Raw genomic sequence first — 12730 nt, 5'->3', positions numbered from 1 at the left:
GCGATGATGACGACGATGTCGATGCCGCCAGCACGACCATGACCGCCGGTCGTACCAAGAGAGCACCTGGTGCACCATTGCCTCCAAGTGGTCTCGCTCCCAAAGACAAGGGTGGCCACTCCCGTAAGAAGCAGAACGTGCTGAGGAATGACCAGACCAGCATCCTGATGTACTTTCAAAACAAGCAATAAATAGCCGTTGCCACGCACACATCCCCAGCCGCCCCCTTTGTTACGGGTGTTTTGCGTGTGTTTTTTATTTCCATATTTGGCGTGCGTATCGGGCTCAGTGATATCTCCCGTCTTCATAGGCCTTCTGGTTTCGGAGTTATGGAGGTTTTGGCACCCCCGGGTCACGATGGTGACCCGGGTCACCGCCAATCGATTCATTTGTCCCTACAGTCTGTTGTTTGTAAAATCAAATGAGATTTCGTTAAACTCATCAAGTTTTGGCAGTGTTCGCCTTGTTGATGCCAAGACCATCCAGCCAATCACAGCAGTGCCATGGCCATAGCGCGTTCGCCGCTTGTTGCATGCAAGGTTCACGGATTGAATCCAGTGGCCACCCTGGTTATAACCGAGGTTGTAATAATCATATTAATACTTCACAGCGGATGTTAAAGGTCCCCTGACGTCATTCACAAGAGGTCACTGTGCGCCAGCGTCAGGGTCAAACATTTTCCAATTCTTAAAAGTTCACAGTCTGTTCTCCTGTAACGCCGGGTGTTTTCATAACGCGAATCGGATGCAACGCGATGAATGTATTAGGGGACACATTCGGATGCGAATTGGTGTAGCATCACACAAGGTGAGATGCTGCTGGATGCTTCTAGATGCTACCCACACGCCTCAGTCTTTGTTCAGCCTGCATACGCATCTCACGCGTTATCACGGACTGTGCTTTATCCTATATTATGTTATTTATTATAACGCGATTTTTACATAACGTGGTGTTCTTCAGGAACGTAAATACCGCGTTATAGGAGAACAGACTGTCACCCATAAAGAATACTCGGTTGGGATGACAGTATTCCCTCGTTATTCCCGAATTTTCCGCGATTTTGGCAATCTGCGAATCGCATCTGGAACTCTACATCGTTATTCCCGAATTTTCCTCGATTTTGGCAATCTGCGAATCGCATCTGGAACTCTACATCGTTATTCCCGAATTTTCCGCGATTTTGGCAATCTGCGAATCGCATCTGGAACTCTACATCGTTATTCCCGAATTTTCCGTGATTTTGGCAATCTGCGAATCGCATCTGGAACTCTACACGTTTGCATCGAGAGAGCGAAATAAAGTGATGCGAGAAAGTGATGAGAGGAAATATGACGAGATAAAATGACGAGAGATAAAGTGATGAGAGGTAAAGTGAGGAGATATACAGTGATGAGAGAGGATATAATGCGAGAAAGTAATGCGATAACTTAATGAGAAAGTGATGAGATTACTTTCCCGTATTTAATAGCTTATTTTTGTATTTAAGGTAATTCATTAACAAGATATGGTTTCGTTAGCAAATATCATTATCCGCGAAATATGACATTCACGAGCATCTCCAAAACGTATTCCTCACGAGGGAATGCTGTATACACAGCAGCAATCAGCAGACTAATGCCCCAGTTCGCGCTTGAAAATTAGACTTAATCCTCGTCTCTTGAGTTCTCACTGCATTAAACGCAATAAACTTCGAGCAGCGCTGCCGCATAATGCAACAGCACTCCAAGACGGCTTTCGTTAAATTTGAGAGTTGCACGCAACAATTTTAACATCATTTGCACCCCGTGACAAATAAAGCAATCCTGAAAAAACACGTGCAGTTAAAAACAACACTGCAGGAATGTTGCACCGTTTTACCATCAGCTTACTACCGCGGATACATTTGTGTTGTATGCAATTGGTTGGATGGAAAGTTAAAAAAACAAATTCACGTAAGTGCACAACATAAGCAATAGCAATAATGATTCTTTATTATAACCGTGACAAACCCCTGTTGTCGTTTTCAGATTTAGGGTTGCCGCGGTATAATTATTGCACGATGCGATATTAATGTTCACGATATGACAACAATCACGATATCAGTGTCCTATAACTTTTGTAATCGTATTTCACAATTGTATTGCATCGTTTTTGTGTATTTCCAGTAAGTATACTACACTTTAAGGTTCTCATTCACCTGTTTATCCCTTCACATTCTAAAGGCATATTAATCATTGTAACCACACCTGCATGGACATATGTCGAACTTCTTTCGCACCGTACATAGCCAACCATGCTAATCGGAGGTGCTAATCTATAACCATGAAGCCCCGTTAGGAATTATGCTTTTCCTTTCCATTACCACAAGGCCGTAGCCATGGAGTCAACATTTGGGGGGACCAAGTCTTCCAGGGGGTCTGGGGGTCCCTCCCCAGAAAAAAAAATCTAAATTTGAAAACTCATTTCCTGCCATTTCCTGCCTAAAATATTTTAAAAATTAACTAACACATAGGATGGATTTTTTTTTTACAATAATGTCTAATAGTGTATTGTATTACATTGCTCTGTTTTTTTCTTTTTTACCTTTTCTTGTTTCATTGTATGTAATGGCAGAGATTAGGGATTAATAAAGTACAACCATAACCACAATCATATAAACAGAAATCTATTTGATAGCAATATATTGGGGGGACATTTTGAGCATATTTTAACATTGGGGGATGTGTCCCCCCCCCCCAATATATATTATAATTACGGCCTTGCATTACCGACAATGTCAGAGTCACTCGACGCTACGCCATGGACTCACACATCAACAAGTCACCCGAGTGATCTCACCCCGTTGGCACTCTTTTCCCGCGTTTTCTCTCATTGCGGGAATTGTTAAATCCGCTATTCTGCTAATAACAAACATTCTCACCTCCCCCCCTCGCCTCTCTGTCGATCCGCTTCTGGATGAAGGCCACCCCATGTTTGTCATCCATGGGGAAAGAGTGGTGGTGGTGTGGGCTGTATTTGTTTAACTATACTTCACCAAGACAGAACTCGCTAGTTTTGTTCGCCTCAGCACTGGATAAAGCTGGGGGCTTTTTCCAGAGTTCATAGCGCAGGGATAAGAAAACAGGTATCTTTAGCCAGAATATGTGAAGAGAGTAGAGAAGGGGCGATATTTTGATAAGATCGATAAGAAAAGTTGGTGAAATTAGGAGGAATACTTGTGTAGAGGTGTTAACTACGCGCTGTTGCGTAACCTGCGTTGCCACCAGGGCGGTGCAGCATTACCCCTGGGTACAACGGTTGGGGTCAGTCGAGGTGAAACGGATCGTGGCCAGGGTTTGGTGCGAACCAATCAGACAGTTCCACGTGGGAATGTGTGATTGGTTCTGCCTGGCCACGAAGGGGTATAAGACGGGTGACCCAACGGACCTCGTGGAGTTCTCTCCCTGCACGAAGACAGAAGACTGGGCTGAAGCCTAGCTAGGACCCTGGACTAGCCTCCCAGCCCTTCTAAGGGCTAAGGCTCGGCATACCCAGTGGTCAGGACCCACCGGGCCAGCGGTGGGTCAGATAGCCTCCCCTAGGTCCTAGCCGGAGGACTAGGATAGCGGTAGACGTGTGAGTCCCGCCAAGTCCGGAGGTTGTACCTCCTTAGGTATCAAGGAGGTTAGCGGTAGACGTGTGAGTCCCACCAGGTCCGGAGGCTGTACCTCCCTACGGTATCGGGTGAGGGGACCGAATATCCCTCTGTGTGTGTTAAGCGTTGTATAAGGAAATAATACAATAAACAGAGTGTGCCTCCTAAGAAGTCTGCTCGTCCTTACAACACTACAACTGGAGTCAGAAGTGGTTGGAAATGGAAACTAGAAGTTCAGCCCACGCGCGGAGCCAGAACGAAGATAACGCTGTCTCACCTCCAAGCACCGCCAGCTCTGCTGAAAACGCTGCCGCGTTGACGGCCGCCCAGCCACCGGTTGAGCAGCCGGTTGCTCCCCCTGCCATGGGGGACGGACTCAGGGCAGCACACGGCCGTCTCGCTCAACTCCTACACGCCGCGGCCTCCATTCTCGAAGAGATCAACTTGGAGGTTGCGGGCAGGCCGAGTCAACCGCCGGCAGACGTTCCCGCCATCGGCCAGGGCAGACATTTTGATTTTCCCGCCGGGGAACCACGTGATTCCGCCAGAAGTGGAAGCCAGGGGCATCCTGGGAACGCGGGAGGCCAATCACAACCCGCAACGTCATCAGCACGCGACGCTGCGGATTCAAGTTCCTCAGCGGACGCCGCGTCATCACTGTACCTACACGGTACAGTAGACTCTATCGGCCGGGAAATCGCCGATCTCCGGCTCGAGACGGTACAAGCTGAGGGGGAGACGACGTCCGCCCTCCAACAACGCCTGCCCATCTTCCGAGAATTCACATCTGAAGGGGCGACTGGGCGGCGTTCCAGCGTCGCTTCCTGAGCCACCAAGAGATGGTGGGCTGGTCGGACGCACAGGCGCTCCGAGCACTACCGGCCACTTTGGATGACGACGCTCTCGCCTCGCTCCTCACCATCCCCAGGCAACAAAGGGCGACTCTTCAATCGGCCCTCCGACGGATGTCCGACGTGTACGGGCCTCCATCCGACGTCCGCAGCCGATTTTACGACAGGCGACGCCGCCCTAAAGAGTCTCCGTTGGCATTCCGGACCGCTCTACTGGCGATGGCAAGAGCAGGTTACCCTCGCATGGACGACGAGGCCATCGATGCCATCGTTCTCCAGAAGATGCTGGAGCTGGCGCGCGAGCTGCGCATCGTCATCCAAGCGATGGACGACGACAGTATGTGCTCGCTACGAGCCGCTCGGTGCATCCACGCACATCTGCTGCTCCACACGGAATCGACCATCGCCGCCTCGGCTTCGACGTCGGAGCCTGCCAGCAGGGACGCAGAGTTCTCCCCCGACCGGGCCTTCATGGCGACCAGGTCAACGGGCCGGCGATCGTCCGACCACGCTGGTCGCCGCAACGACCAGCAGCGGGGACGGCCTGCTCCACGCGGCGACTTGACGTGCTTCAACTGTGGCCGACGAGGCCACATCTCCTCTGACTGCCGTGCGCCTCGACGACGCCCCTCCGCATCCCGGGGCCAGGACTACAGGACGTCCACGGCATCGCGGCAAAACCAGGCAAGTCGCGACGCCTCTCACGCTCGGCCCTCATTCACACCATACACACTGCAACGCACCATAAGAAGGGCTCGCGATTCGGCGTGTGATGGGGGGTATTCTGGCGTTTGTTCGCGGCCACTCAAACCTGGGCAGTGGTCTGAGTTGGCCCATAGGGTAGTCGCGGCGACGGCAGGTTCGTCCGTGGTTGTCGGATCAATCGAGGGTGTGGAATTTCGCGTGTTGGTCGATACTGGTGCGTCGGCTACGATCATTTCGGATCTGATTTACAATATACTGCCCGTACGATGCCGCCCCTTGGAACGGGTTTCTATCCCGTGTTTTGCCGCTAATGGCAGTTCACTTGGCATTATTGGGCAAATTCGGGCGCAAATTTCGATTGGAGACATTAAATTGGCAGGGCCTATTTTGGTCTCTTCTTCCCTCGCCGTGCCGTGTTTGTTAGGCACTGATTTTCTCGCGAAAATGCCTATTAAGATCCTTGTAGATCAAGGCTGCATCGAACTCCCGTCGGGTCGACGGATGGCGTTCTTGCCCACACCCTCACATCCGCGCATGGCTAGTGCCTCGGTGCAGGCGTTTGTTGCGAGCACAGTCCGCATTCCGCCAGGGACACAAATGCTCGTGCCCTTGCAACTTAAAAAACCGCTAGCCCCGGAGGCCTCGGCACATGGCATTTTGCTGGGGCCTTCAAACGCAGCTGCTAAGGGGTTAGATTTGGTGGCTGCACAACCCTCGTAGCAGCCGACAGGGAGCCGTTCTTGCAGGTTTTGAATGTCGGATTGTCCACAACCGTCATTCCGCAAGGAACTGTGCTCGCTCACGCGACCCCGGTGCCGTTGGGGACCGGAGTCGCGGGACATGTGCATGCCACGCCGCAGGTCCTACCTCCTTCCGAATCGGATGACAGATGGTTGGACGCGCTCTGCAAAGACACGGGTGATCTGTCTCATTCGCAGCGATTTAAATTGCGCGCTCTTCTGCGAGAATTTTCCGATGTCTTTAGTAAATATAAATTTGATATTGGCTGCACCAAGCTGCTGCGTCACCACATTGATACTGGTGACGCTGCCCCGATTCGACAAAACCCGTTTCGGCTTAGCCCGGCGGAGAAACAGCATGTTAAATCGGCTGTGGATGACATGCTGAAGGCCGATATAATTTCTCCCTCCACTAGTCCCTGGGGTGCTCCAATAGTGCTGGTCAAAAAGCACGATGGCAGTCTCCGTTTTTGCGTTGATTTTCGGCGCCTAAATAAAATCTCGGTAGCGGACGCCTACCCTCTCCCTCGTATGGACGAGTCATTGGATGCCCTCGCAGGGGCGCACTATTTCTCCACCTTGGACCTTCTGTCGGGGTTTTGGCAACTCCCCCTCGACGAATCGTCAAAACCTAAGACTGCTTTTCGGACACCACAGGGCCTTTTCGAGTTTAATAGATTGCCCATGGGTCTCCACTCGGCCCCAGCGACGTTCCAGAGGCTCATGGAGCTGGTCCTCGCTGGGCTCCAGTGGGACTCATGTCTCATTTATCTTGACGACGTCATCGTCTTTAGCCGCACCTTCGGCGAACACATCGAACGGTTGCGTGCTGTCTTCTTGAAAATGCGGGCCGCTAACTTGAAACTCAAGCCGCAGAAGTGTCACCTTCTGCGTGAGTCTGTGCGCTATCTGGGCCACATAGTTAGCCGCTCGGGCATCTCTACCGACCCTGAAAAAAACAAATGTGTTCAACATTGGCCGACCCCTACATCTGCGGGCGATGTTCGTAGTTTTATTGGTTTTGCGTCGTACTACCGGCGGTTTGTTGCTGGCTTCGCGACGATTGCCAAGCCGCTCCACGCCCTTACGTCAAAAGGGGTGGCGCTTCATTGGGGGGACGCAGAACAGGCTGCGTTCGACTCCTTGCGGAACGCGCTCGTGACGGCACCGTCCCTTGCGTACCCCGATTTTTCTGTGCCATTCGTGTTGGACACCGACGCTAGCAATACGGGGATTGGGGGTGTTCTGTCCCAAAAAGTTGATGGCATTGAAAGGGTTGTTGCCTATGGTAGCAGAGTCTTGTCTCTTGCTGAACAAAGATACTGTGTGACCAGACGTGAGCTGCTGGGCATTGTTTTTTTTATTCAGCAATACAGGCCGTACCTGTATGGTCAGCATTTTACCGTGCGATCTGATCATTCGGCTTTACAGTACGCTCTGCGGGTTGACCAACCGTCCGGGCAGCTTTCTCGGTGGCTCGAAGTCCTTCAGGACTACGATTTCAATGTCACTTACCGTAGGGGTGCACAACACACGAATGCCGATGCGTTGTCTCGCCTTCCGCCGGCTCAAAAATGTGCGTGTTTTTTGGGCTCGGGCCGTTGTAAGCCGCCACTGCCTGCGCAGGTCGCGCCTCTCACAACGGTGTCAGCCGCACTTCCCGCCGCCTCAGCGCCGATGTTGGATCATGCAGATCCAATGGCCAGTGACGATTTGCTGGGGCTAACTTTGGCTGAATGGGGTCGGCACCAGGGCGAGGACATGTCGTTATTGAGGTTGCGTCGCCACGCGAATAATGCGGTTCCAAGACAGGGCAAATTTAATTCATTTGTCATGAAGCGCGGCTTGTTGATGCATTGGGATGCTGACTCGTGTCAACATAAAATCGTTGTGCCATCCGCCTTGCGATGCAAGGCCGTATGGGCGGCGCATGAGCGTTTATTGCACCTGGGTGTTCATAAGACCATTGGGTTGTTGCGGTTGCAATTTTTCTGGCCGGGCATGCTGCGCGACGTCACTGACATTTTGCTGGGATGCACCCATTGTGCGCAACGTAAACCGCCGGCTAAACCGGCATGCCCACCCCTGCAACCCATTTCGGTCTCTCGTATAAATGAGTTGGTGGCTCTCGATATTTTGGGCCCTTTTCCTACTACGCCACGGGGTAATAAGTACCTTCTGGTTGGGGTAGAGTATTTTACACGGTGGCCTATGGCCTGGGCCCTCCCCAACCAGTCGGCGGCGGCCGTTGTGGACGCCTTTGTTCAAGGCTACGTCCTGGACAAGGGCGCACCAGAACGGTTGCTGACCGATCAGGGAAGAAATTTTTCAGGAGCCTTGCTGACTGATGTGTGCCGCCTGTTGGGCACTAAGAAAGTGCGCACTTCGCCCTACCATCCCCAGACCGACGGCATGGTGGAGCGCCTTCATAGAACTCTCACCGCTATGTTATGCCATCAGGTCGATGAATCCCACCTCGATTGGGACTTGCAGGTTCCGGGGGTCCTCGCCGCATACCGTATGGCACCTCACGCGGCGACGGGATTTTCCCCCTTCTTTCTAATGTACGGCAGGGATGCCTTTCCTCCCGCCGACGTTCGCAAGTTGACCACTTGCGATTCAACCTCCGTAAGTTGGCCGAGGCACGGGAGGCCGCCATTGAAAATTCGGCTTCCCGCCAACGGGCGAATTTGCGACTGCGGGACCCTCGGTCGTACACGCATCGGTGGGCACCGGGAGACAGGGCATGGCTCCACTGCCCCCAGGTTTCGGTGTCCACGTCGGCCAAACTCCTCAGACCATGGCGAGGCCCGGTTGAGGTAGTGGAAGTCCTGCGTCCCCAATGTGTTAAAATTAGCTGGGGACGGCGTCGCTGGTGCGTTCACCCCTCTCGGTTAAAACCCTTCGTCACACCACGCGTTCCTCCACAACACACACGACATGGGGGCCGAGTGTGCGACGCGTCCGACGAGCCGGATGTTGCCCCGTTGGTGCCTAACCCACAGCGCAGGCGTGTCATTCCTCCTGCAGATGACGCGGGAGTGACGGCTCCATGCAGGCCACGTTCGGCCTCAATGGACCGTGGAGCAGCAGGTGTCCCCGTGGAGATGCCTAAAGGCCCACCGGATGCTCTGGCTCATCCTCCTCCTTCCCTTGTGCCGCCGACAAAGCCTGCCATCCCCTACGATGGCCCCGCGAAACGCACGCGCGCGAAATCTCGCCGGTTGTTATAATGGTTTTTTTGGCATGTCTAGTGCCTTGTACATACGTTATGTTGTTAAAGGGGGTATTTATAGGGGTTTAATTGTTCTTGTTGTTCGTGAGGCACACTCACAATTCTTCTGCCATTGGTAATTTCGGAGTTTCCCATTGTTGCAGCCGGGACGGCTGGAGCTTCCGAAGGAGGGGGTGATGTAGAGGTGTTAACTACGCGCTGTTGCGTAACCTGCGTTGCCACCAGGGCGGTGCAGCATTACCCCTGGGTACAACGGTTGGGGTCAGTCGAGGTGAAACGGATCGTGGCCAGGGTTTGGTGCGAACCAATCAGACAGTTCCACGTGGGAATGTGTGATTGGTTCTGCCTGGCCACGAAGGGGTATAAGACGGGTGACCCAACGGACCTCGTGGAGTTCTCTCCCTGCACGAAGACAGAAGACTGGGCTGAAGCCTAGCTAGGACCCTGGACCAGCCTCCCAGCCCTTCTAAGGGCTAAGGCTCGGCATACCCAGTGGTCAGGACCCACCGGGCCAGCGGTGAGTCAGATAGCCTCCCCTAGGTCCTAGCCGGAGGACTAGGATAGCGGTAGACGTGTGAGTCCCGCCAAGTCCGGAGGTTGTACCTCCTTAGGTATCAAGGAGGTTAGCGGTAGACGTGTGAGTCCCGCCAGGTCCGGAGGCTGTACCTCCCTAGGGTATCGGGTGAGGGGACCGAATATCCCTCTGTGTGTGTTAAGCGTTGTATAAGGAAATAATACAATAAACAGAGTGTGCCTCCTAAGAAGTCTGCTCGTCCTTACAACACTACACTTGGAAGACAAAAGGCACAGTCAATACGGTAGTGGTCACTGTAAATAACATGGAAGATTGAGCAAAACGTAATTTCAAAGTTGTTTGAAACAACCAGCTCGAAGATGTTGGTGTTGGAACTTGTAGAATACGTGATAGATCTAGTCAGATCAAGGGTATCCAGAACGGACAAGAATGTGGATACATGAAGATCTAGAGGGTTGTCAACATGGACATTCAAATCACCAGCAATTATTACTGGAGAGGACATGCTGTGCCCTGAAGCATAATCTGAGAAGTCCGATTGCAGTTGATCATCCATTATCCGGCGAGCGATTATCCGGCTTCCAACATTATCCCGAATTGCTGGACCGATCCGGCAAAACTGCTTCAAAGGCTATAAACAAGTCTGGCGATTGGCACCACGTGCGTGACAAAAGAGTAGCTATGGTTGATTTCAGTGTCAAATATGATATACAGCGCATTATACACTGCATACAATTTAAACAAAAATACTACACGTATATACGTTTTCATGACTAATAACTACAGGAATAAAAACATAATATACAGCACGATCCGGCAAAAAGTGCGTTGTGCAATTCGGCGTTTGCACGAGCACGGGTCTAAAGGCTGCATCATCAGTCACATCGAGTTGTTGACACAAGACCATGGTACGTACATCACCCCATGCAAAGTTTTAGAGATTGGAGTGGTAAGATATTTATTTTTCTATATTTGCACGTTTTTAATGCAAATTTAATATAGTATAAACATTTAAAACACTAAATATATACACATAACACCTAAAACATGTTATGCAAGTATGTGCAAAATGGTGATTACCCAGTGTTTGTGAAAATCCGGCACCCCCTTTCCCACTCCCGAAGCCACTGGATAATCGATTATCTTCCTGTAAAAGTTAATTAGTGTCGGGTGGGCGGTAAACCATAGGCAGCTTCAGTTTAGAAAAAGAAAGGTGATTCAAGAGGAAGGTGTTCAAAGGTGGAGTAGCTGGAACATTTAATCTTAACGAATTTAAAGTTCGATTTTGCAATGACTCAACACCACCACCCCAACCTGAAGACTGAGCAAATTCAAAGAAGTGGTATACTGAAGGGACAGTAAAGAAAAGGAGAAACATTTCATCACGAATGCCATGTTTCAGTGAGGCAGAGAATATCAGTCGCCCCTCCAGAAAAAAAAGTCATTCATAATCGCTGTTTTATTGTAAATTGACCGAATATTTAATGAGGATAACTTTTAAAAAGTAATGGGCATATGTGGTGCAGGTGTAGATGGGAACCGATACAGCGAACAGAATAAATGGTGGGATTGTTGGTATAAACGAATTAGGCCAATTGGTGAATGCACTCTTCCACTGCGACTCGACCCACAGTGTTTCATTTGGCCGTCGATTTAACATTCCCAGCAGTTGACAAGCCGAGTGGACAAGCTTGGGTCAGGATGATGCGAAGTGTATTTCAGGCCCAGCGGAAATTTACGGAAGTATCTCGTTGCCATATTTCAGAAGTAGGTGATGAGTATAAGTGACAACCCTGGACCAGCTAGCCGGGGTTGTCACAGCACTTATGTACGCAGGTAACTTCCCAGCCACAGAACACCCGTTAACGATGAGGCAGCGGGCAGCAAGGTCGCAACCAATGACCACAGGTGGCCAGGGTAAAGGCAGCAGTGAATGGAGGGTCCACGAGTGGGGTGGAGAAGGTTGAAGAGATGGTGGCCACCAGCGTAGCCAGATGATGATCGGTCCAGAGGGGGAGGAGAGGAGCACGTGAGGGGGTGGGTGGCCAGCACCACACCCCAGCCACCTTACAGTGAGAGAAAAAAGTATTTGATCCCCTGCTGATTTTGTACGTTCGCCCACTGACAAAGAAACGATCAGTCTATAATTTTAATGGTAGGTTTATTTGAACAGTGAGAGACAGAATAACAAGAAAATCCAGAAAAACGCATGTCAAAAATGTTATAAATTGATTTGCATTTTAATGAGGAAAATAAGTATTTGACCCCCTCTCAATCAGAAAGATTTCTGGCTCCCAGGTGTCTTTTATATAGGTAATGAGCTGAGATTAGGAGCACACTCTTAAAGGGAGTGCTCCTAATCTCAGCTTGTTACCTGTATAAAAGAAACCTGTCCACAGAAGCAATCAATCAATCAGATTCCAAACTCTCCACCATGGCCAAGACCAAAGAGCTCTCCAAGGATGTCAGGGACAAGATTGTAGGCCTACATAAGGCTGGAATGGGCTAGAAGACCATTGCCAAGCAGCTTGGTGAGAAGGTGACAACAAATTTTGATTTAAAGCTTTCGTGACTGCAGTAATTCATATTCTTAGTTTTTTCGGTAAAGTCACGTTGAAGAGAAACAACAAAATAACAAAATATATATAAAACAATAAAAAATTCTCACGACGTTTCGACCATAACTCAAACGGTCATCATCAGGTGTGTCGGTTTGCATAAATTTATTTTGAAAACGGCATATTTATTTATATATATAAATAACGTTTGCGTCACGCGCAACGATTGGCTGTTTGCCAGGACTAGTCCATCTATTTTTTGAAAAGAGGAGGGGGGAGACGAAATTAGCAATCATTGGAAAGATTTGATAAATCATTTCAGTTCTTGATTGATTGTTCACGCTTACAGTGGCTTTCAGACAGCATACATGAAAACAAATTTCGTCTCCCCCCTCCTCTTTTCAAAAAATAGATGGACTAGTCCTGGCAAACAGCCAATCGTTGCGCGTGACGCAAACGTTATTTTTATATATATAAATAAATAAATATGCCG

This window comes from Petromyzon marinus, chromosome 1, assembly GCF_048934315.1.
Source record: "Petromyzon marinus isolate PM22_M1 ecotype Great Lakes invasive population chromosome 1, UKy_Petmar_22M1.pri1.0, whole genome shotgun sequence".
Classification (NCBI taxonomy): Eukaryota; Metazoa; Chordata; class Hyperoartia; order Petromyzontiformes; family Petromyzontidae; genus Petromyzon; species Petromyzon marinus.
Note: the sequence above shows the minus strand (reverse complement) of the source record.